Source organism: Aedes albopictus, chromosome 3 (genome assembly GCF_035046485.1).
Source record: "Aedes albopictus strain Foshan chromosome 3, AalbF5, whole genome shotgun sequence".
Classification (NCBI taxonomy): Eukaryota; Metazoa; Arthropoda; class Insecta; order Diptera; family Culicidae; genus Aedes; species Aedes albopictus.
This window is the reverse complement of record NC_085138.1, coordinates 315,118,103-315,141,140: the sequence shown is the minus strand read 5'-3', so window position 1 is coordinate 315,141,140 and position 23,038 is coordinate 315,118,103. Positions and strand designations below refer to the sequence as shown.

At 36.8% G+C, this 23,038-nt stretch overlaps 1 protein-coding gene across 7 annotated transcripts in view; it reads right to left on the bottom strand.

The window, feature by feature from the left end:
* LOC109425809 (solute carrier family 12 member 4) overlaps nucleotides 1-23,038 on the bottom strand; it is an 836,994-nt gene that overhangs the window by 33,394 nt on the left and 780,562 nt on the right. The gene's annotated exons all lie outside the window — the stretch shown is intronic.

The window sequence follows — 23,038 nt, the reverse complement described above, 5'->3', positions numbered from 1 at the left end:
TTTGCTTTTTGTTGCACTTTGATTTCGTTGATGTAAAAATGAATTGTGTTTTGGATATGAACTTTAATATTGTAAACGTAGAATGGGTGCTCAAATTATTTTCCGTTTCAATCTCGTCCGTTTTTTCTATTGATAATGGATAACGAGGCACATATCAACACCTCTTCGAATTGGAGCATTCCTGGAATAGTCATGAAGAGCGCTTTTGTACCGGGTAAACTGTCGATATGCTGTGTGAACAGCCAAAGCATTTGCGCTCGTCGTATGGCAAAATTTATCGAGCTTAAGCAAATGATCTGTGTATCTACTGTAGACATTATCTGTGTGTGTGAGACATGGTTGAATGGCCAAACTGATAGTAGCATTCTTACGATCGAAGGCTATAATTTGGTGAGGAATGATAGAACGGGTAGACTAGGTGGAGGTGTACTAATGTACATTAAACATGGACTTAATTACAATTTTTTAGATATGTCTGAAAATGGATCAAACACTGAATACATGCTTTGCGAGATAAGGATCCATAGAGAGAAGCACCTTTTTGGGGTATTCTATAATCCACCCAATGTGGACTGCTCAGAAACATTGAACTCATTGTTCTGTCAGTATGGTGCTTATTACAATGGAATGTTTTTCCTTGGTGATTTTAATACTAATTTAGCTGATTCACACGCTTCCAGGGTTGCCAGGTTTCAAGATGTTATGACTGGCTATGGTGTGGAATGTATAGGAACTGAACCAACGTTTTTTCATTCAAATGGTTCTTCGCAACTTGACTTGTTAATATCTAACGCTCCTAATAAAGTTCTGAAGTTTAACCAAGTAGACTTTCCCGTTTTATCTAATCATGATCTGATATTCGCCTCTTTAGACATAGATAATAACAGCAATAGAACGCTCAATTGTTTCCAATATCGAGACTACAACCGCGTCAATATAAGTTCCTTGCGAGAGTCTTTGCAATTAATTGATTGGGAGGTGTTTTATAGTATCAATGATCCTGACATTCTCACTGAATGTTTCAATGCCGTTCTTTGTGATCTGCATGAAACGTTTGTGCCTTTACGCTCTGTTGCTCAATACCGTAAATCTAATCCGTGGTTCAATAACAGCATTGCGAAAGCTATAGTGGACAGGGATTTAGCATTTAAACAATGGAAAATATCATCAAACGACGTAGATCATGCTCTTTATAGAAGACTGCGAAATAGAGTGAACTACCTTATACAGAAGTCAAAAACTGATTACTACAGTTCACAAATCAACACTGATTTACCTCCAAAGCTACTTTGGAAACGATTGAAACATGCTGGAATAAATAATTCCAAAGACTCGTGTAACAATTTTGATGCAAATGATGTAAATACTGTTTTCTCCGAATCTTTTAACGAAAGCAATTATTTCAGACCTGTTCATCGAAATCAAGAACTCCTTGCGTTTAATTTCAATGCTGTTGATGAAGTCCAAGTTATTAATGCTCTGTTTGACATCAAATCTGATGCCGTAGGCCTTGATAATGTATCACTTAAATTCCTAAAAATGTGTATCCCATGCATACTTCCATTGATAGTACATATGTTCAATACAATTGTTACAAGTAGACGGTTTCCCAAATGCTGGAAAGAAGCAAAGGTTATCCCCATTAAGAAAAAACCCTCTTTGCACTCCATTCGAAATTTACGTCCCATTAGCATTTTGAGTGCCCTGTCTAAGGTCTTCGAACTTCTGCTCAAAAAACAAATATGTAAATATGTTGATGAATTTAACCTTTTAACGCAATTTCAATCAGGTTATAGGTCCAAACATAGTACGAAAACAGCTATGATGAAAGTTTTTGACGACATTGGGATAGTACTAGACAAAGGAAAACCAGTAGTTTTGGTTTTGCTAGATTTTTCAAAGGCATTCGACACGATTTGCCATTCAAAGCTTTGCACCAAACTTCAGAATAAATTTGGATTTTCTTTTGAAGCTACACAACTGATTTACTCTTATCTAACTGAACGCACTCAATGTGTATACAATAATGGAAGTTATTCCAGTTTTAACCCGATAACGTCTGGAGTTCCTCAGGGGTCTATACTAGGACCCATTTTCTTCGCTTTATACATTAATGATTTGCCCAACGTGTTGAAATATTGCAAAGTTCACATATATGCTGATGATGTTCAACTCTATTTCGATTGTTCAGATCATGAATTGAACACCATTTCTAGATACGTCAATGAAGACTTGGCCAGGATACACGATTGGTCCACAAGAAATCAACTATCGATAAACGTAGAAAAGACGCACGCAATGTACTTGACCACAACCCGTGCTGAGAGTTTTCCAATGCTGTCTTTAAATGGAAAGTCTTTAATATACGTGGAGAAAGCCTCTAGCCTCGGTTACACGTTGAAAAATGATTTTAGTTGGGATGATTACATTCTTCAACAGTGTGGAAAAATTTATGGCAAGTTGAAAACTTTGCAACTTACTGCACATTTTCTTACCTCTGAAATTAAATTGAAATTATTCAAAGCCTTGATTTTTCCGTTTTTTATTGCATGTGATTTTTTGTTACCTCAAGCTTCGGCAAATTCGATGAATAAACTCCGTGTAGCCTTGAATGCCTGTGTGAGGTATGTTTTCAATCTTAGGCGTTTCGACCATGTTTCACACTTGCAATGTAAATTAATAGGATGTTCTTTCGAAAACTTTGCCAAACTTCGAGCATGTCTAATAATTCATAGCATTATAGCACATAAAGAACCTGGTTATTTACACAGTAAATTGACTTTTAGTAGAAGTGGGAGATGTATTATATTTATCTTGCCTCGGCACCTATCGTCTAAGTATGGAAATTCCTTTTTTGTAAGAGGTGTTGCGTATTGGAACTCGTTACCAAATGAACTAACTGTTGAATCATCAGGGATGGGATTTAGACGGAAATGTTTTGAGCACTTTAGTTAAAAGATACTTATCATACAAGACAACTTAACTAAGCTATGATTCTGTAAGGTCGAATGTTAATAGTTGCACTTATTCTACACAAAATCATTGTAACATAAAAAAGACGTTAGGTCTTAAGTTACTTATTTGAATAAATAAAATGAAATGAAATGAAATAAGTTATCAAACCTTCTCAGGAATCCTGAAGCAACCTCTGGAGAAATTCCAGGATCTCTGTAAACATTCCCGATGGAATCATTGTACAAATTGCTTGTGGAATCACTAAAGGACTTCCTGAAGGAAACCACGAAAAAAAAAATGAAATTTGGAAGAAATGTTTGGAGTAATTCTCAATGGACTCCCTGGAGGAAGTCTTGAGAAAATGCTGTAGGATAAATATTCGAAGGAATTGCTGGAAAAATTGCAAAGAAATTCCTTAGGGAATCATTAGGAATTCCCAAGTAAATCTTTAAGGAATCCTTAAAAAGATTCCAAAAAATCACTTGAGGAGTTCCCGAAGGAGTCCCGGGAATAATTTTCAAACAAATCAGTGGAGAAATCCCTGAAAGACTCCCTGGTGGAATTCCCGAAAGAATCCAGACAGAAGGAATACCTGAAGTGATTCCCACAAAGAAAACCCTGGAGAAATTCGCAAAGGAATCCCTAGAGACATTCGCGAATGAATCGCTGGAGTATGAAACATCGAATATCCCTGGAGAAGTTGCCGAAACATATCCCTGGAGAAGTTACCGAAACATATCCCTGGAGAAGTTACTGAAATAGTTTACATAGGTATTCTTAGAGGAAATAAAAAAAAAAATACGAACGATTTTTTCTGGAGAATCCGTGGAAAACCCCGGGAAGAATGTTTTTAAATATTTTTGAAGAAATATCTGGAAAAGTCTTCGAAGGAATGTCTGGAGAAATTCTCGAAGAGATCACTAGAGAAGTTAAAAGTTAAATCCTGGATCAGAGATAGGGTGCGACTCAAAACTCCTTGCGCGCCGCACACGCTGCTGTGAGACAGCATAACAAACTTCTGGAGGCGAGTACGTGCAATCGGTGTTTACTTTGCCGTGCGCTGGAGGTCTCCTGTCTCTCACGCTCTGTCGTATGCACTCGCTCTGAGCTTGTCTCTGTGCTTTGCACTTTGCTTGACACTACGCATGATAGGGGAAATTTCGAATCAAACGACCCATCACTTGTAAGTCTTTGCCGGCTATTCGGGTCCATATGAAGTTAACCATCAATGTTAACTTCTTTTCCCGATCAGCCTAGATAGCTGTGTAGTGTCGGTAGCGGTTGTCTCAATTGGCTAAGAATAACACTACGGACCACCTGTTCCGGGGGTAAAAGTCCACTAAACAGGGAACCCCAATCCAAGGTGTCAGGCGACCCGTGCTGATGGATGAATGGTTGAGGGGGTTTAAAATATGCTCGATCTTTAACGGAGCCCGTAACGTAGGTAGATCGCCTTTATGTGTTGCGTTACGGTTCAAGATCTACCAAACCGAACCCTAGTGACATCCGGATTGTCAAGTTGGGGTAACGTGTTTTGGTAATAAGGATTCATGGTACAAAGTCCTTGTTACTGGTGACAGTTTCTAAAATCGCATTTATTCTGCCTTGCTGATAGTTAAAGAATCGGACTTTGCCCACCCGAGACTACACTTGATGTTAGGAAAACAAACATGCTTTACGTATCTGATTGCGTACTAACCTATCAAGGACTGTTAAGTTTTGGTAATTCAAGGACTCACGTGCATTCTTATTGCAGAACACATTCTCTAATTTGACAGAGTTTTGCAACTAGCCTAAAGTCCCGGGTTTTTCTTTGTTGTCCTGGGACTAAACTAGAAGCAAAACATGGATGGGGCTAGAGTTCCGATGCATGGATAAATATCAGTACCACCGTTTTGTTTTTCTCAGAATGCGAATGGATTGTGTTTGATTAGGGGCGCTCTTTCACTGAGATTTAAATCTCTATGATAACGGAACCTTTTCATCGCAATCGATTTCTTACACCTCTGGGATAACAAAACAGGAACTGTACAGAAATCGATGCTTCATTGCCTCTCAATGACAATGGAGTAGTACGACATGCACTAAATACTAAGGATACGGGTAATGCCACAAAAGATCAAAATACTGGTCGCAGTGGCTCACCCGAACAGAAAAAAAAAAAGTCTTTGACAAGCCTAACAACTTTGCCGAAAACACAAACTCTCTAAATAATTTATTAAGTGATTTTTTCTGTTTGCTGGCAAGCACAGTCCCAAACACGGTGCACTACTTCCTGTGCTGTAGAGCTAGTGCCGCGATGTGTCTCTCACACAGTTACGAAAGCTCTCACTCATACGTCTCTGTCTCTCGGCAAAAACGGGAGATAGCACTTGAGATTGTGTGAAGCACAGGCTTTTTTCGCACCGCACTGTGCATGCCGCCAAACCCTGCCCTGGATGTATTCCAGAAGCACTTCCTGAAAGAATTTAGGAGGCAATGTCAGGATGAACCTTTGAAGAATTGACATAGATATTCTGCTGAAAAAAAATCCAGAGGGAATCCGTGCAGTGATTCCCGAAGAAATTTTTAATGGAATTTTAGAATGAATTCACGAAGGAATCTTCAGAGGAATCCTTTGAGGAGGAATGTCTAGATGAATTTTTAGGAAATTTCCGGGGAAATTCCTGGAGACATTCCAGAGTGAATTAATTCCCCAAAAAACTAGAGGGATGCACGAAGAAATTGCATAAGGAATTCCTAAAAGAATATCTGAAGAAATCCCCGAAGAAATCCATTGAAAAATCCCCAGGGCAAACCCTGGATGAAGTGACAGAGGATAGTAATTTAAAGTAATTTCCGAATGAACCTCTTGAGTTCCAGTAGGAATCACTGGAGGAATATTCAGATGAATCCTTGGAGGGAGTATGTCTCAATAAGGTTGTACCAGCAGTACTTACAAATGTATATTAGCGCCACGTGGAGAAATTCGGAACTATGCGATCGATACCGAAGTGCTCGTAATCTTGAACAACTTTGTCATATCTTGTATGTTTGTATTTCATGCTTTAGTTCACTAAAGTCATACCGGAAGCAGTATAAAATTCTAATCGGCTTTCCCTACACATCTCTGGGATATTTAATCCGGACTAAAGGCAGTGCAAAAGTGTGTTAAATTTTTGGTTTTGTTCAACAAAGTGAGTAGTACATCCGATTCTTTTTTGCACGGGTCTGGTTTTTGCAATAACTCAGTCAATTTTCAACTGATTTCCATGAAGTTTTGTACACATTTATGCACGATTAGTACTATCCGTGTTCAAAATTTCATGAGAATCGGTTGAAAATTGACTAAGTTATAGCAAAAACCAGACCCGTGCAAAAATTATCGTTTGTACAGTAGTAGCTTCTGCAGAACCACATTCGACGAGAACACTGTAACGATTGAGTCCCTGAAGAAGGTCCTAAACGGACTGAAACGTTGGTCAAAATAAAATAACAGCGTTCAGATTTTGTCAAGACTGAGAACTCATAACTAAACAGTTTACAACTACAGTTGTGCTGACCAATGTGAATACGTGAAACATTAATAAATTAAATTTAAAATTTGAAAACTAAACTTTAAAGGTACACGCATCACGAACGAAGTACCAAACTACGCTGCATTTGTTTCTTCTGACTTTAGTAACTAGCAAAAAGAGGCAGATAATCCGAATCATGAGTCATGTTAGGCTCATGCTCGTTGAGCTTGCTCGCAAGCCTAATGCTTGCTCCAGACTAGTGCTTTTGAAAACTTGAGTAGGGCACGGTGTGTCTGGTAGAACAAATTTATTACAAAAAAATGGGCATCGCTAATTTTTACGCTACGTGAAAGTTGACGCTACCAGCTTTCATTCAAGCCCAACATCGAAATATTCCATCGGGGGAACTTTTTCATACAAAAATTGGGTATGTTTGTTTAGTAGAAATAGGGATTAATTTGGGACCGTGCATTTTGTATGGGGAAAAACAGTATTCTGAAAAAGTTGTTCGAGATCCCTCGGTGGATTTTTTTGAGGGACCGTGCAAATGAAAGCTGAAAGCCTCTATTTTTGAATAGCGAAAAATTTGAAGATGCCTATTTTTTTGTTATAAACTTTTCCCATACACACGCCGTGAGGGGTTCATGTCGGTCTTTGTGGCATCCATGTTTGCATTCTCTTATGTTTCACCTCTAAGGGCCGATTTCTTCACCCGGGCTTAAATTTTAAACCAGGCTTAGCAAAATTTTAAGCCAGGCTTAACTTTTTTTCGATTTCTTCTCCTCGGCTTAACCACTAAACCCGGTTTAATAAAGCTACGGTTTACGTTAAGTGTGGCTTATTTTAAGCGGTGCTCTGAGGTGGCTTAGCAGTGCTAAGCCAGGCTTAAGCCGCAAATTGCAGAGTTTGAGTTTCTTCACCTGCTTCATGGATACATTTTTGAAACAGCAGAAAATATTTTTAATGAAACTTGTACACTTAGGAACGATACAATTGTAAAACTTTTGGATACTGATGGAGGCGATCATATAGAAAATGATAATCTACATCCAGCGCGTCGTCAATATAAAATATTCAACATCGGTTTTTGAGTCAATCAAGTTTTTACATTAGATTGAAAGTCTTCAAAAAGGCACCGTGTTTGCAAATTTGTCACCCTGATTTGGAAATCGAAAGCACATTTGAAATGAAGTTTCTATTTATTTTAATCCCGTCCTTTCCATAATGTCAGGTCACAATGAACAATGTTACGGTTCAAGAGATATTATTTTTTTAACAAATTACACTAAAAAAATCCTCAAATAACTTTTTACACACTGATTTCTTACAGAAACTTAGTTCAAAGCACTTTTAGCCCATCGAATATTCAACATTTTGACTCATAATTCTAAATATAAAAAAAGTATTAGTCGTGGTGTACTTCTAAACATGACTTTTTTTGAATACCTAATAGGGTGACGATGGCTATTATCGGCAGGTTTGTTCTTTTTGTCGTGGGGGTTTTTCGTTGGCCAAAATGCCTGAAACATTGCCATGTCATTCAGCTTAACCGTAATGTGTCCGACAAACTTTTTGCTTTTTTCTTCGCCGTGCTTTTCAAATGGGCGCTGGGTACCCGGGTACCCTGTCGGCCACATAAGGGTTAATTTGGAAGGATTTGTGGCCAACTTTGAGTTCAATAGGTTTCAAAAAACCTTTTATGACGACGAAAACAAAACTGCCGAAAATACATAAGTTCCATTACCTAAAAATGACGCAAGTGGATTTTAAATATCTTTTCGCAACTCAGCACTATGAAATTTGATTTATACTTGCCGTATCACAACGGACTAGTTTTTCATACTATACCAAAAAAAATTGCAATATGATTCATAAGCACGATGGTACTGATAGAAACAAACATATTCTAGTGATTTGTTTTTCACTGCAAAAATGTTTTGCAACTCGTTGCAGAGGAATTCCTGGAGGAATCACAGATAAATTCCTAGAAAGAAGTTCCCTGGAAAAATCTCTTAAAGAAATTCCAGGAGGAACCCCTGGAGGAGTTCCTGAATGAGTTCTTGGAGGAATTTCTGGAGCAATAACTGGAGGTGTTCCTGAAAAAATTCCTGGACAAATATCTGGAGGAATCTCAGAGGAACCTCTGGAAAAATTCATGGAGCTATCTCAGAAGAATTCCTAGAGAAACTTCTGGTGGATGTCTTGAAGGATTTTCTGAAAAAATCTCAGATGAATTCCTGGAGAAAAACATAAAGGAATTCCTCTAGGAATGCTTGAAGGGCTCCCCGAAAGAAATTTCTGGATGTATTCCTGGATGAATCTCTGCAGGAATCCCTGGAAAAATCCTGGAGGTATCTCGGAGTAATCCCTGAAGAAATCTCTGGAGAAATCCATGGAGAAGATCCTGGAGAATTTCTTAAAGAAATTTCTAGAGGAATCCCCGAAAGAAATTTTTACAAGAATTTCTGGAAAAAATGTGTAGGAATCGCAAATAAATTCCTGGAAGAATTCCCGAAGAGATTCCTTAAACAAATTTAGGAAGAATTCCTGAAGGAACCCCTGGAGGTGTGCCTAGAGGAATCCTTGGGCAAATTCCTTGAGGAATTCTGGAAGGAATCTCAGAGGAATTCCAGAAGAAATTCCTGGATGATCTAGTGAAAAAAAAACTCTGAAAGAATCCTTTGTAAAAATCCTAAAGGAATTCTTGGAAGAGTTGCTAGAGGAAACTTTGAAGGTATTCTTGAAGGAATCTCTGGTAAAATCTCAAAGGAATTCCTGGACAAAAACCTGAAGGAATTCTTCGAGGAATCCTTGGAGGGATTCCTGGATAAATTCCTGGAGGAATCCTCGGAGAAATTCCTGGAGGAACTCTTGTAGGAATCGCAGATAAATTCCTAGATGAATTCCCAAAGGGATCTCCTAAAGAAAGTCTTGGAAATATTTCTGCAGGAACCCCTGAAGGTGTTCCTGGAGAAATTTCTAGAGGGATCTCAGAGGAACTACTGGAGAAATACCTGGATGCATTGCTGGAGGATCTTGTGGAAGAATCTCTGGGGAAATTCGTGGAAAAATTCCTCGAGGAATTCTTGGAGAAATTCCTCTAGGAATCCCTGGAATAATTCCTGAGGAATCCCTGGAAGAAATTCATGCAGAAATTCCTGTAGGAATCGTAGATAACTTTCTGAAGGAATTCCCGCAGAGACCCCTTAGAGAAAGTCCTTGAAAAATTCCTGAAGGAGTCCCTGGAGGTGCTCCTGGAGGAATCTTAGAGGAAATTACTTCAAGGAGAAATCCATAGAAAAAAAATTTGGAGATATTTAAGAGAAATTCCTGGATTTTTTTCATGGGCCGTAACGCACGATCATATTTTCCTTTTCTTTAGAGCATTGTAAACGGCACCTAAATATTTTTAAAATAAAGTATTAAAAACACCAACGAATGGAATAAAAGTGGAATAAACTGTTTCTATTAAGGGATTTCATTTTTTTTTAGTTTTTATTAATGTGTATTTTAACTTAAAGGCTAATTTTACACTCCTTAAGAGATTTCAGTTTCTAGTTGAACTTGAACTTTGCTGTGGCTTTCGTTGAATGTAAACAGTTCAAAATTTTAAACATATTCGAAAAATGGTCTAGACTCTGAAGCATCACACGACCAACACATTTTCAAAAAGTCACTATCGAAATGCAACTTTAACAAGGCGATAATGAAGATTATTATTCGAAGGCAATTCTGGATATCAACATAAAGCAACATTGCAACGCCTTTTCTGCAATGTGGCACTCCAACTTTGTACAATGAAAGGAAAATTCGAACACCAAATGTTGTGGAACGCTCATATGAAGTAGGTACTAAATCGAAGATCTTCGATACTAGCGTTGGGTAAAATATCAACAGTCTAGTCGGGGCCCGTGGCGCAGTGGTCCACACGTTCGCTTCATAAGCGGATGGTCATGGGTTCGAACCCAGCCCCGGCACTTGCAATTTTTCGTCAGTTGCTCTTCCCCCCGAGAGCAGCTGGCACCTGACCCTCTTCGGAGCATATAGCTCTAACGGACCCAGAATTTGGATATCGGCGAACCGCAACTCATAATGGACGACCCCCAATTGGACTGGAAAAGGAACAGCAGTCAACCACCAGCATCATCGTGCTCATCATTCTACCGTGGACAGGGTAGAAAAGTTGAAGCAGCACAAGGCACCAGTTCGATACAGTTGAATTAGAATAGAATACATGTAGGCGCTGTACAAAAGTGTAAGTGCAGCGTCCAATTGGAATCGCTCACGTAGTGCCCAAGTGGACAAAAGAGCTGTAAATTAGGTTAAGTGATTAAGAATAAAAAATAAAAAATCAACAGTCTAGGTAGTTCATCATTATTAATTTCCTTCTGCATCCGAAAAATTTGCCGAGCGATTTCGCTTTTCCTGCTCAAATTTCAGCGGATGTTTTGTTGTTGTTACTCCATACTGCATATAACGGGCATTTCAAAATATCGGCGGCTTAAAATGACGTTTCCATTGGAAAGTCACTGGAATGATATGGGAAAATTCGTTAAGCTTGGCTTAGCGTAAGCCATCGCCTTCATTTGCTAAGCCGGTGTGAAGAAATGCAAATATTTAAACCTGGCTTAAAAATTTGACTTAACTTTAAGTGTGGTTTAAGATAAACCAGGCTTACGTCGTTAAGCCGGGTAGGTGAAGAAATCGGCCCTAGCGCTTGTACCAAGCGAACGTCTACTGCATGAATGAAGTGACGGAGACGCATGGTTGTTTTTGCTATAATGTTAAAATGAACATCATAAGATTTGCTTGTGCATTGCTGAACAAGAGACTCACATACGACGAACAAACATGAATGAAAGAATGCTATTTGAAAATAAGGAAAATTTGTTAAGCCTCCTCTGAATGTTCTATGGGGCCACAAAGGCGAGATAGCTGCAATCTCAATTAATCGAAACCGAACGCGATAAAATCTCCCATTTAAGGCACGTCCTACGGTGATGCATATGGAGCGTTATGACCATCGTTTAGCTCCTCATGATGATCAACACTGCTGATGATTCGGTATTCACACTACGTCCGCCGTTGTTGGTCGTTATTGGCTATGAGCAGTTTTCATTGGGCGAGCACCTGCAAGACACTTCAGCTTACTTCCCCATCCTACCGTGCCACGTTTCAGTGCTCCTTCTGATCGTTTTTTTTTTCTCTGCTAGTCATAGAAAATTTGTTTAAAAAGTAGACTGGAAGACAATGAGCAGTGCTGTTCGTCCTATGTTCCAAGACGAAAGCGATCTGCTTCCGGGAACGCGCGATGAAAATTTTCTTCTATTGTATACCTAGGTACTATCCGGACAAACTAAATGAGGAACACCATAACAACAGCGATAAAAATGTAATCAAATTAGGGGAAGCGCAAGAAAAGAAACACTGAGCATCCTAGGGAAAAGTCCGTGGAACTAAACGGGCTAGCAACTATAACGAACGATGAGTTTTCTGTCTACATTGGTAGGTACTTTTTCTTTAGTTCAATTATGATGCTAGGGCGGCGGTAGAATGAGTTGCGGAAAAACACAAACGGTGAAACGGTAAAACGTGAAAGATCCCACACTAACGATTGTGATTGCAACAACAACTAAAGGAAATTGAAACCTGCGGAAAATGAAGTTGATTTTTTGCTCTTCTTGCCACGACGGTTGCGGTTCGTGTCTTGTTTTGTGTTACTGGCTGCCACTTAAGTTGGCCAGGAAATGATACCTGTTCTTGCTCAATGATTGAGGTACTGTACTAGGTTGATTTGAATACTAAGAAGGAACGACACGATACATACAAAACCATACAAATACACAAATTTAATGAAACATTGATTTGTTTGAAATCTGGCATGTCTTTATGACCAGTTCTAATGCATTTCGATTTTATATGGGCATGCAAAGATAATGATTTTAGTTCATGGTTATATATTATGATTTGACATGCAAGTGTGCAAGTAATTGTGAAAATTTGATAACATTGAGATTTCAGATTGATGTCAAACAGTTTTTTATGGTTAAAATATCACTCTATTTATTGTTTGCGTAATATTTGATTTTTAAAAAATAGTTTTAATTCAATAACAATTTTTGAAAACGACCTATAATCAATGGTGTAGCATTGATTATACGTCGTTTTCAAAATTTGTTACTGAATTGTTCCAAAGTTATTCTGGGTAGTAAGAAACCACTCTTCTTTGTATAACCGACTGCAAAGCCATTCTGGCTTCTGCAAAGCCATTCTGGCTTCTGCAAAGCCATTCTGGCTTCTGCAAAGCCATTCTGGCCAAGATTCTGGCTTCTGCAAAGCCATTCTGGCTTCTGCAAAGCCATTCTGGCTTCTGCAAAGCCATTCTGGCTTCTGCAAAGCCATTCTGGCTTCTGCAAAGCCATTCTGGCTTCTGCAAAGCCATTCTGGCTTCTGCAAAGCCATTCTGGCTTCTGCAAAGCCATTCTGGCTTCTGCAAAGCCATTCTGGCTTCTGCAAAGCCATTCTGGCTTCTGCAAAGCCATTCTGGCTTCTGCAAAGCCATTCTGGCTTCTGCAAAGCCATTCTGGCTTCTGCAAAGCCATTCTGGCTTCTGCAAAGCCATTCTGGCTTCTGCAAAGCCATTCTGGCTTCTGCAAAGCCATTCTGGCTTCTGCAAAGCCATTCTGGCTTCTGCAAAGCCATTCTGGCTTCTGCAAAGCCATTCTGGCTTCTGCAAAGCCATTCTGGCTTCTGCAAAGCCATTCTGGCTTCTGCAAAGCCATTCTGGCTTCTGCAAAGCCATTCTGGCTTCTGCAAAGCCATTCTGGCTTCTGCAAAGCCATTCTGGCTTCTGCAAAGCCATTCTGGCTTCTGCAAAGCCATTCTGGCTTCTGCAAAGCCATTCTGGCTTCTGCAAAGCCATTCTGGCTTCTGCAAAGCCATTCTGGCTTCTGCAAAGCCATTCTGGCTTCTGCAAAGCCATTCTGGCTTCTGCAAAGCCATTCTGGCTTCTGCAAAGCCATTCTGGCTTCTGCAAAGCCATTCTGGCTTCTGCAAAGCCATTCTGGCTTCTGCAAAGCCATTCTGGCTTCTGCAAAGCCATTCTGGCTTCTGCAAAGCCATTCTGGCTTCTGCAAAGCCATTCTGGCTTCTGCAAAGCCATTCTGGCTTCTGCAAATCCATTCTGGCTTCTGCAAAGCCATTCTGGCTTCTGCAAAGCCGTTCTGGCTTCTGCAAAGCCATTCTGGCTTCTGCAAAGCCTCCTGCAAAGCCTTTCTTGCGTCTACAATTTCATTCTGGCTCTAACAATGCCAATGTGGCTTATACGAACCCATTCGATTGATTAGCAATTGGTCTATGACATCTATATATTATAATATACTTTCTCAAGTCATTTTTGTCAAAATCTCCAAAACTTTATCGGCAAACCGCTCTCTCGTAATAGAACGACATTCAGCGTAACCCAAGTACGCCAGCAACCAAAGTTTTTCGGCGCCTGGCTTCCGTTATGACGAAAAACCATCGGTTGCCATTCCCTCCGTCATATTAAAACGGTATACACTAGAAATGCGGAAAAGCAAAATTACAGTGACAGTAGAACTTCAAAAAACAGACTCTGGGGACACGGATGCCAAAGAGCTTCGCCAAGTCTCGTCATTATACTGAAACTTAAATAATTAACTTTTCAAAGCACTGTGTGGCCGTGACTCCAGGACCCATGCTCGAACGCGCCCGATAGTTACTACTACTTAAATTCAAAATTGGTAACTAGAAGTAATTTGATTGCATAATTTAGGTGGAGAAACTCGGACAGGTTTTGGCTTCGCAGTTCCCCCTTCTAGGAAGCACAGCATGTGAACCAAACTTTGGCCATAAATTTTGCAGACAAACAACAATCGAACGTGTGTGCTTAGAAGTTGTGCTCGCCGCACATCAGGAGCACCTTTCGCAAAACGATGAAGCAGTTAGAAGATATGGAGCTCTAGCGACAGTGGTTCTCAATCTCCTACGAATCGTGAATTATTTACAGATAAAAAAATCATTTGGGTAAATCATGTGTTATGTAAAAAAAAATCAACGTGAATTCTTCTAGAAATTAAAAAAAATGAACGATGTAAAATATTTCTTTAAAATTTGAAGAAATACAAAACAAACGGATTAGGGTAAAAAATATAATTTGGACATGTATATAATTTGGACATGCACAGCGAAGTATGCCTTGTTCCGGAGAGCTAATAAAAGTAAATACTTCTCAATATCGATTATTGGATCAAATAGACCCTATTCTGATGACTTACGTTGAAAATATGCTTAACAATAAGGAATTTACCTCAAAATTATCGAAAATGTGAATTATTTTACTAAAACCCCTCAAATGCACAGGTATGCAAGACGACATACACTTCGCAGTCACATACAATATTCGCCTCAAAATCGTTGAATTAATAGTTGTAAGAAATTTAAAAGCCTTATTGCATTGAAACGTGTTCAATAAAGAAGCATTAGGCAGCCACGGTGCTCCCCAGACCGTTATTATAAAATAAAAATCTCCATCCAATCGGTGCCCACCATTCGTTTTCTATGACTATCCTGCATGTCTGGGCAAAATTTGAAAAAAATCGTAGGGCCCATTTTTCAGTTAGGCCCTTTTAAAGGGCGTAAAGCCATATATACAAATAAAAAATCAAAATATTTATGTTCTCAGCCATTTTTAAACGATTTTGTTAAATATTTTCAAGAAGAATTGTATTGCATTGAGTGTTAGATATCTTTAGCATAGTTTTTGTTGAACTTTTTGAAGAAAATATGAACATTTTTATTAGTTGACATAAATTGAATTTATATGAAAATATTTCAATTATGTTTGTAACTTCTCAAGCTCAAATACGTTAAGAAAATCGTGAATGTAAATAAACAAACAAGTAAATGAATGGAATTCACATTATGTGCGTAAGAATAAAAGGAAGAGGAGTTTTTTTTATCTAGTTCATTTATTCAGGGCTCAATCACGTATAACTCTTTACGGAGCCGAAGATCTTTTTTGAACTAAATATGTACAATTACAATATACTCACAATAACAACTTTTTAATCATATCTGTTGGTAATGGGAGGAAGTCACAATACTCGTGGCAGCTCGAGGTTAGACATTTCGAGGGATGAACAGGGTAAGGAGTGAACCAAAGGTTTCACTGCAGCTTATCCGTGGCGAATCGCATCTTGCTTGCGTAGAAGAAGAGTTTAAATTATTTTAAATCCTTAGCATACTAGTTTTATTTGCAGAAGAATAAAAAAAAAAACTAATAAATTCTGTATAAAATCAGGAACACCAATATGCGATGATTTATAAATCTCGATTGGCAATTACATTTGATCAAGTATACATTGTATTTAAAAAAGTAATATTTTAAATACTAAAGTAGTGTATTATAAATAATAATACCAACACTGAAAGTCGCGTTGCAGTGAAGACCACAAAAATGTGTTTAAATTTTAAATGAGAAAACATGATCATCACACCACAAGTGCCTCTTGACAGCGATTTGTCTTCTTTTTTATCAACTGATTCTATAATCACAAGGTGCTTTGTTCGAAACTGATTGGCCGCAGAATCTTTATTTCAGGTGTAAAAAGATGCCCGCTATGGTGAAATTGAGTTATTGTTAATCGTTGAAGTGAAACGAAACGCAGTCCCCTTAAATTCGATGGTGTTGAGTATTAGGTTCAATTGGCTTCTTTAGCGGTGTTGAGATAATTCCATATTCTGAATGTGAAACTGAGCCGAAATCCAAATTTTCATGAATTTTGGTGCCCGGGAACCTATTTAAAAATCAATTTGAAGTTTGTATGGTAGCGATTTGTAGAATCACCCCTCGTCGCATTTTGTACTGGGTAGAGCTGTCAAACACTTACCCAGCTGTCAAAAGGTGATTTCAAAAAATCTCTTTGAAATTGATTTTAGGTACCAAAATAAAGTTCTAAAAATCTGAAAAAAAAACATAGTGGCTTAGAAAAAGGTGCTCTTTCGTATAAAATCAAAAAATCGATACATTTTTCTTAATTAAAAAACCCAATTCCGCAGAATAGTAATACTAACCACAAGTGTTAGTTAAGCGAATGAGTATGATAAATACCAAATTGCTGACACTATGTGAACGCGTATTGCAAATTAAAAGACTCTAATGCCGAAGCAAGTCTGTATAAATCTACTTTTACAGAGACATCTGCATATTTTATGTGAGTAATTTCTTCAATAATTTTCGCAGCTCATTTCAACTGACGCTATCCATAATCAACGTAAGGTACCTGTTCTGGTTGGTTTTGTGCATTATTTTTGTTGTTCTTTATATGAAGTGATAATAAATCATAACAACAAGAAAGGAATGGATATCACTTTAAAGGGTGAGTCGTTAATTATTGTGCCACCCTACCTTCAAGTGATTCGCAAATTGTCTACAGTTAACGGAATGAAACCAAATTTTCACAGTAGTTTAGTATATGTATGTATTTAAACTTTTTGGTATAGGTTCAAATTTAGGATGCGTTTTAGTGAAATTCACAACATTTTCAATTAACGCCCTCCATGTGGACATGTTCAGGCTCCACTTGAAACAAATAATTGAAGCTCTCTAGTTTGTTTATGTGCATCGTGCCTGGTTTTCACCCAGCTCCAAGCTTATGTTTCACTGACAACCATTCCTGAAGCCTATTGACGAACATTAAGATGATCCGATAATGTATAATCATTAATTGTTCCAAGGCGCGATACCATGATTTTTGATTTTAGCATGTGATTGTACAACACCTTTTTTAGAACTGTTAACTAAATTTATTCTATATCGACCGGAATCTCACTGATAACTTCTCAATTAATTTTATGCAAACAATAGACTATAAGGAGAAACTGTGCAAAATTTGGTTGATTTTGGTGAAGTAGGAAAAAAGTTACGTTAGTTTGAAAATGGCACAATAATTATCGACTCACCCTTTATCAACTCTTGAAAATGTTATTAGACTCGAGAAAAACGATTGATACCTCATAGCAAACATTTTTAAACCCAGTGCTTTGAATAAAATATTTTGTTGGGATCTGCTCTGCTTCATACTTGGGTATTTATTTTTTTTTTCATTCATGTGTGAAAACGAACTTATATGGATAAAATTTCAAGGCTCTTACTTACAATTTCTATTATACAGTGCGAGAAATAAGTATAAAGACAGAGCCGTTTTCCATACAAAATAATCATGTTTTGGGATCAAAATCTCTTTTTGTAGCGATTCGATTGTTATGGAATTTTGTCTGCAACCTTAAATTAACTTGAATTTTGGCTAGAAATATAAATCATCATCCATGAAAACGTTTATATTGACTTTTCAGATTCAAATAAATATAAAGACACTTATTTACATATAAAAATGTGTCTTTATATTTATTTGAATCTGAAAAGTCAATATAAACGTTTTCATGGATGATGATTTATATTTCTAGCCAAAATTCAAGTTAATTTAAGGTTGCAGACAAAATTCCATAACAATCGAATCGCTACAAAAAGAGATTTTGATCCCAAAACATGATTATTTTGTATGGAAAACGGCTCTGTCTTTATACTTATTTCTCGCACTGTATAATAGAAATTGTAAGTAAGAGCCTTGAAATTTTATCCATATAAGTTCGTTTTCACACATGAATGAAAAAAAAAATAAATACCCAAGTATGAAGCAGAGCAGATCCCAACAAAATATTTTATTCAAAGCACTGGGTTTAAAAATGTTTGCTATGAGGTATCAATCGTTTTTCTCGAGTCTAATAACATTTTCAAGAGTTGATAAAGGGTGAGTCGATAATTATTGTGCCATTTTCAAACTAACGTAACTTTTTTCCTACTTCACCAAAATCAACCAAATTTTGCACAGTTTCTCCTTATAGTCTATTGTTTGCATAAAATTAATTGAGAAGTTATCAGTGAGATTCCGGTCGATATAGAATAAATTTAGTTAACAGTTCTAAAAAAGGTGTTGTACAATCACATGCTAAAATCAAAAATCATGGTATCGCGCCTTGGAACAATTAATGATTATACATTATCGGATCATCTTAATGTTCGTCAATAGGCTTCAGGAATGGTTGTCAGTGAAACATAAGCTTGGAGCTGGGTGAAAACCAGGCACGATGCACATAAACAAACTAGAGAGCTTCAATTATTTGTTTCAAGTGGAGCCTGAACATGTCCACATGGAGGGCGTTAATTGAAAATGTTGTGAATTTCACTAAAACGCATCCTAAATTTGAACCTATACCAAAAAGTTTAAATACATACATATACTAAACTACTGTGAAAATTTGGTTTCATTCCGTTAACTGTAGACAATTTGCGAATCACTTGAAGGTAGGGTGGCACAATAATTAACGACTCACCCTTTAAAGTGATATCCATTCCTTTCTTGTTGTTATGATTTATTATCACTTCATATAAAGAACAACAAAAATAATGCACAAAACCAACCAGAACAGGTACCTTACGTTGATTATGGATAGCGTCAGTTGAAATGAGCTGCGAAAATTATTGAAGAAATTACTCACATAAAATATGCAGATGTCTCTGTAAAAGTAGATTTATACAGACTTGCTTCGGCATTAGAGTCTTTTAATTTGCAATACGCGTTCACATAGTGTCAGCAATTTGGTATTTATCATACTCATTCGCTTAACTAACACTTGTGGTTAGTATTACTATTCTGCGGAATTGGGTTTTTTAATTAAGAAAAATGTATCGATTTTTTGATTTTATACGAAAGAGCACCTTTTTCTAAGCCACTATGTTTTTTTTTCAGATTTTTAGAACTTTATTTTGGTACCTAAAATCAATTTCAAAGAGATTTTTTGAAATCACCTTTTGACAGCTGGGTAAGTGTTTGACAGCTCTACCCAGTACAAAATGCGACGAGGGGTGATTCTACAAATCGCTACCATACAAACTTCAAATTGATTTTTAAATAGGTTCCCGGGCACCAAAATTCATGAAAATTTGGATTTCGGCTCAGTTTCACATTCAGAATATGGAATTATCTCAACACCGCTAAAGAAGCCAATTGAACCTAATACTCAACACCATCGAATTTAAGGGGACTGCGTTTCGTTTCACTTCAACGATTAACAATAACTCAATTTCACCATAGCGGGCATCTTTTTACACCTGAAATAAAGATTCTGCGGCCAATCAGTTTCGAACAAAGCACCTTGTGATTATAGAATCAGTTGATAAAAAAGAAGACAAATCGCTGTCAAGAGGCACTTGTGGTGTGATGATCATGTTTTCTCATTTAAAATTTAAACACATTTTTGTGGTCTTCACTGCAACGCGACTTTCAGTGTTGGTATTATTATTTATAATACACTACTTTAGTATTTAAAATATTACTTTTTTAAATACAATGTATACTTGATCAAATGTAATTGCCAATCGAGATTTATAAATCATCGCATATTGGTGTTCCTGATTTTATACAGAATTTATTAGTTTTTTTTTTTATTCTTCTGCAAATAAAACTAGTATGCTAAGGATTTAAAATAATTTAAACTCTTCTTCTACGCAAGCAAGATGCGATTCGCCACGGATAAGCTGCAGTGAAACCTTTGGTTCACTCCTTACCCTGTTCATCCCTCGAAATGTCTAACCTCGAGCTGCCACGAGTATTGTGACTTCCTCCCATTACCAACAGATATGATTAAAAAGTTGTTATTGTGAGTATATTGTAATTGTACATATTTAGTTCAAAAAAGATCTTCGGCTCCGTAAAGAGTTATACGTGATTGAGCCCTGAATAAATGAACTAGATAAAAAAAACTCCTCTTCCTTTTATTCTTACGCACATAATGTGAATTCCATTCATTTACTTGTTTGTTTATTTACATTCACGATTTTCTTAACGTATTTGAGCTTGAGAAGTTACAAACATAATTGAAATATTTTCATATAAATTCAATTTATGTCAACTAATAAAAATGTTCATATTTTCTTCAAAAAGTTCAACAAAAACTATGCTAAAGATATCTAACACTCAATGCAATACAATTCTTCTTGAAAATATTTAACAAAATCGTTTAAAAATGGCTGAGAACATAAATATTTTGATTTTTTATTTGTATATATGGCTTTACGCCCTTTAAAAGGGCCTAACTGAAAAATGGGCCCTACGATTTTTTTCAAATTTTGCCCAGACATGCAGGATAGTCATAGAAAACGAATGGTGGGCACCGATTGGATGGAGATTTTTATTTTATAATAACGGTCTGGGGAGCACCGTGGCTGCCTAATGCTTCTTTATTGAACACGTTTCAATGCAATAAGGCTTTTAAATTTCTTACAACTATTAATTCAACGATTTTGAGGCGAATATTGTATGTGACTGCGAAGTGTATTTTGTCTGCAACCTTAAATTAACTTGAATTTTGGCTAGAAATATAAATCATCATCCATGAAAACGTTTATATTGACTTTTCAGATTCAAATAAATATAAAGACACTTATTTACATATAAAAATGTGTCTTTATATTTATTTGAATCTGAAAAGTCGATATAAACGATTTCATGGATGATGATTTATATTTCTAGCCAAAATTCAAGTTAATTTAAGGTTGCAGACAAAATTCAATAACAATCGAATCGCTAGAAAAAGAGATTTTGATCCCTAAACATGATTATTTTGTATGGAAAACGGCTTTGTCTTTATACTTATTTCTCGCACTGTAGCCCCTGAAATTCTGTTTAAATTTCCTCATCACTTTTATCATGTATTAGGTACATAGATTTTTTATGTTTTCCTTTTCTTGTAAATTTGTCCGCGTTTTATCCTTAGTTGAAACAAGCATAGATGTTCAAAATTTATTGTAATATTTACATAATAGTACTCACTTATCCATATTATATACAACACTCAAATGTTCACATTTCCATTAAAAACTAGACTAGCATTTAAAAACGGCGTAACAACCATTGCAAATTTCTGCAACCTCTGACCAGTAACACGTAGAGCAGACTCCTCTGTATCTGATAACGGTAGAGTAAAGTGGGGCAAGAGTTTCTTTTGAAGTTTTTGAGCTCAATTCAAATTATTTCTTTCGGGTGTAAAGGTTGTTCGAACCCTTTTTGAAAAAGAGTTTTTCACTCCAAAAATTATGAAAATTGATCAATATTTCGAGAAGTTATGACAAAATGTTGGTTTTTGATCAAAAAATTGTAACATGCGATGGCCCTTCCAACGCATGGAATGAAATTTTTATGAAATCGAATTCGATATTTTATTTTGGGGCGTAACTAGGTATATTTTGAAGATGCTCTAGCATGTATAACTTTTTGCAAAAAAGATTTGCAAATCGTATTTTACACATAGTGGGGCAAAAGTTCGAATTGTGGGGCAAAAGTTCGAGTCATGTGGCAACTTTAGGTAGAAACCTAAAATTCTGCAAAATGTACATATTATCTCTAAGAGTGATGGAATTAGTGAGAAAATTCGATTAAAGTTGAAAAAAAAAGTTGTTTTATCTGAATTTGGCGGAAAACTACTAATTTTTGGTGTAGTAAATTTAACCCTGATTTGGGTAAAATCCAAATCGAATTTTAAAGTGTATTCCAGCTCTAACATCAAATATTAAGTGGTTTCAGGTATTCCTATTACCAAAGTGTCAAAATAGTGTGCTACGGTTATCGAAATTCCAGAAACACTAGATTCGAACTTTTGCCCCAGTAGTGGGGCAAGAGTTCGAATAAAACACACACATACAAAAAGTGTTGTAACTCAAAATTGAAAAGACATTTGGCGTAACTTTGTTCAGCAAAATTTTAGCTCATGGAAGGTAGAATCACCTCACGGTATTTATTTATTTTTATCTGCTTCGATTCTTTGAAATTGGTTGAATTATCAACTAAGGTCGAACTTTTGCCCCACCTTACTCTATATGTTTTCATAAATAAATTGAAATACGCCTAGGAGGGACGAAAGAAGCTGAGACGTGCAATAGTTGTTCCGCCCTTTTCACGTGTTGGTAGAAATCAGTCAAAACTATGTTTGATACTACTGGTACTCAATCCAAAACGATTTTTCGTGAAAATATTTCATCAAAATCGTTGAAAAATGGCTGAGTACATAAATATTTAGATTTTTTCTTTAAATATATGGCTTTACGCCCTTTAAAAGGGCCTAAGTCAAAAATGGGCCCTACGATTTTTTTCAAATTTTGTCCAGACATGCAGGATAGTCATAGAAAACGAATGGTGGGCACCGATTGGATGGAGATTTTTATTTTATAATAACGGTCTGGGGAGCACCGTGGCAGCGAATCTCTTAACATTCATCTAGAACGCTTAAAATAGGTGGTGTCCAAAATACATTACAAGTTTTCTACTGTAAATATATTTTCGTCATCTGACGAACTACATGGGGATGCACTGCGATTGCATACTTGGAGGCGTATTCTGTGGGTCTGGCGATATTTCCTCGATTATAACAAAAAGTGTAATAGTTATCAAAATAGATGCCTGTTAAGCGGAGAAATTTGATTATTTGTAAGTAAATATTTGTTAATTTAT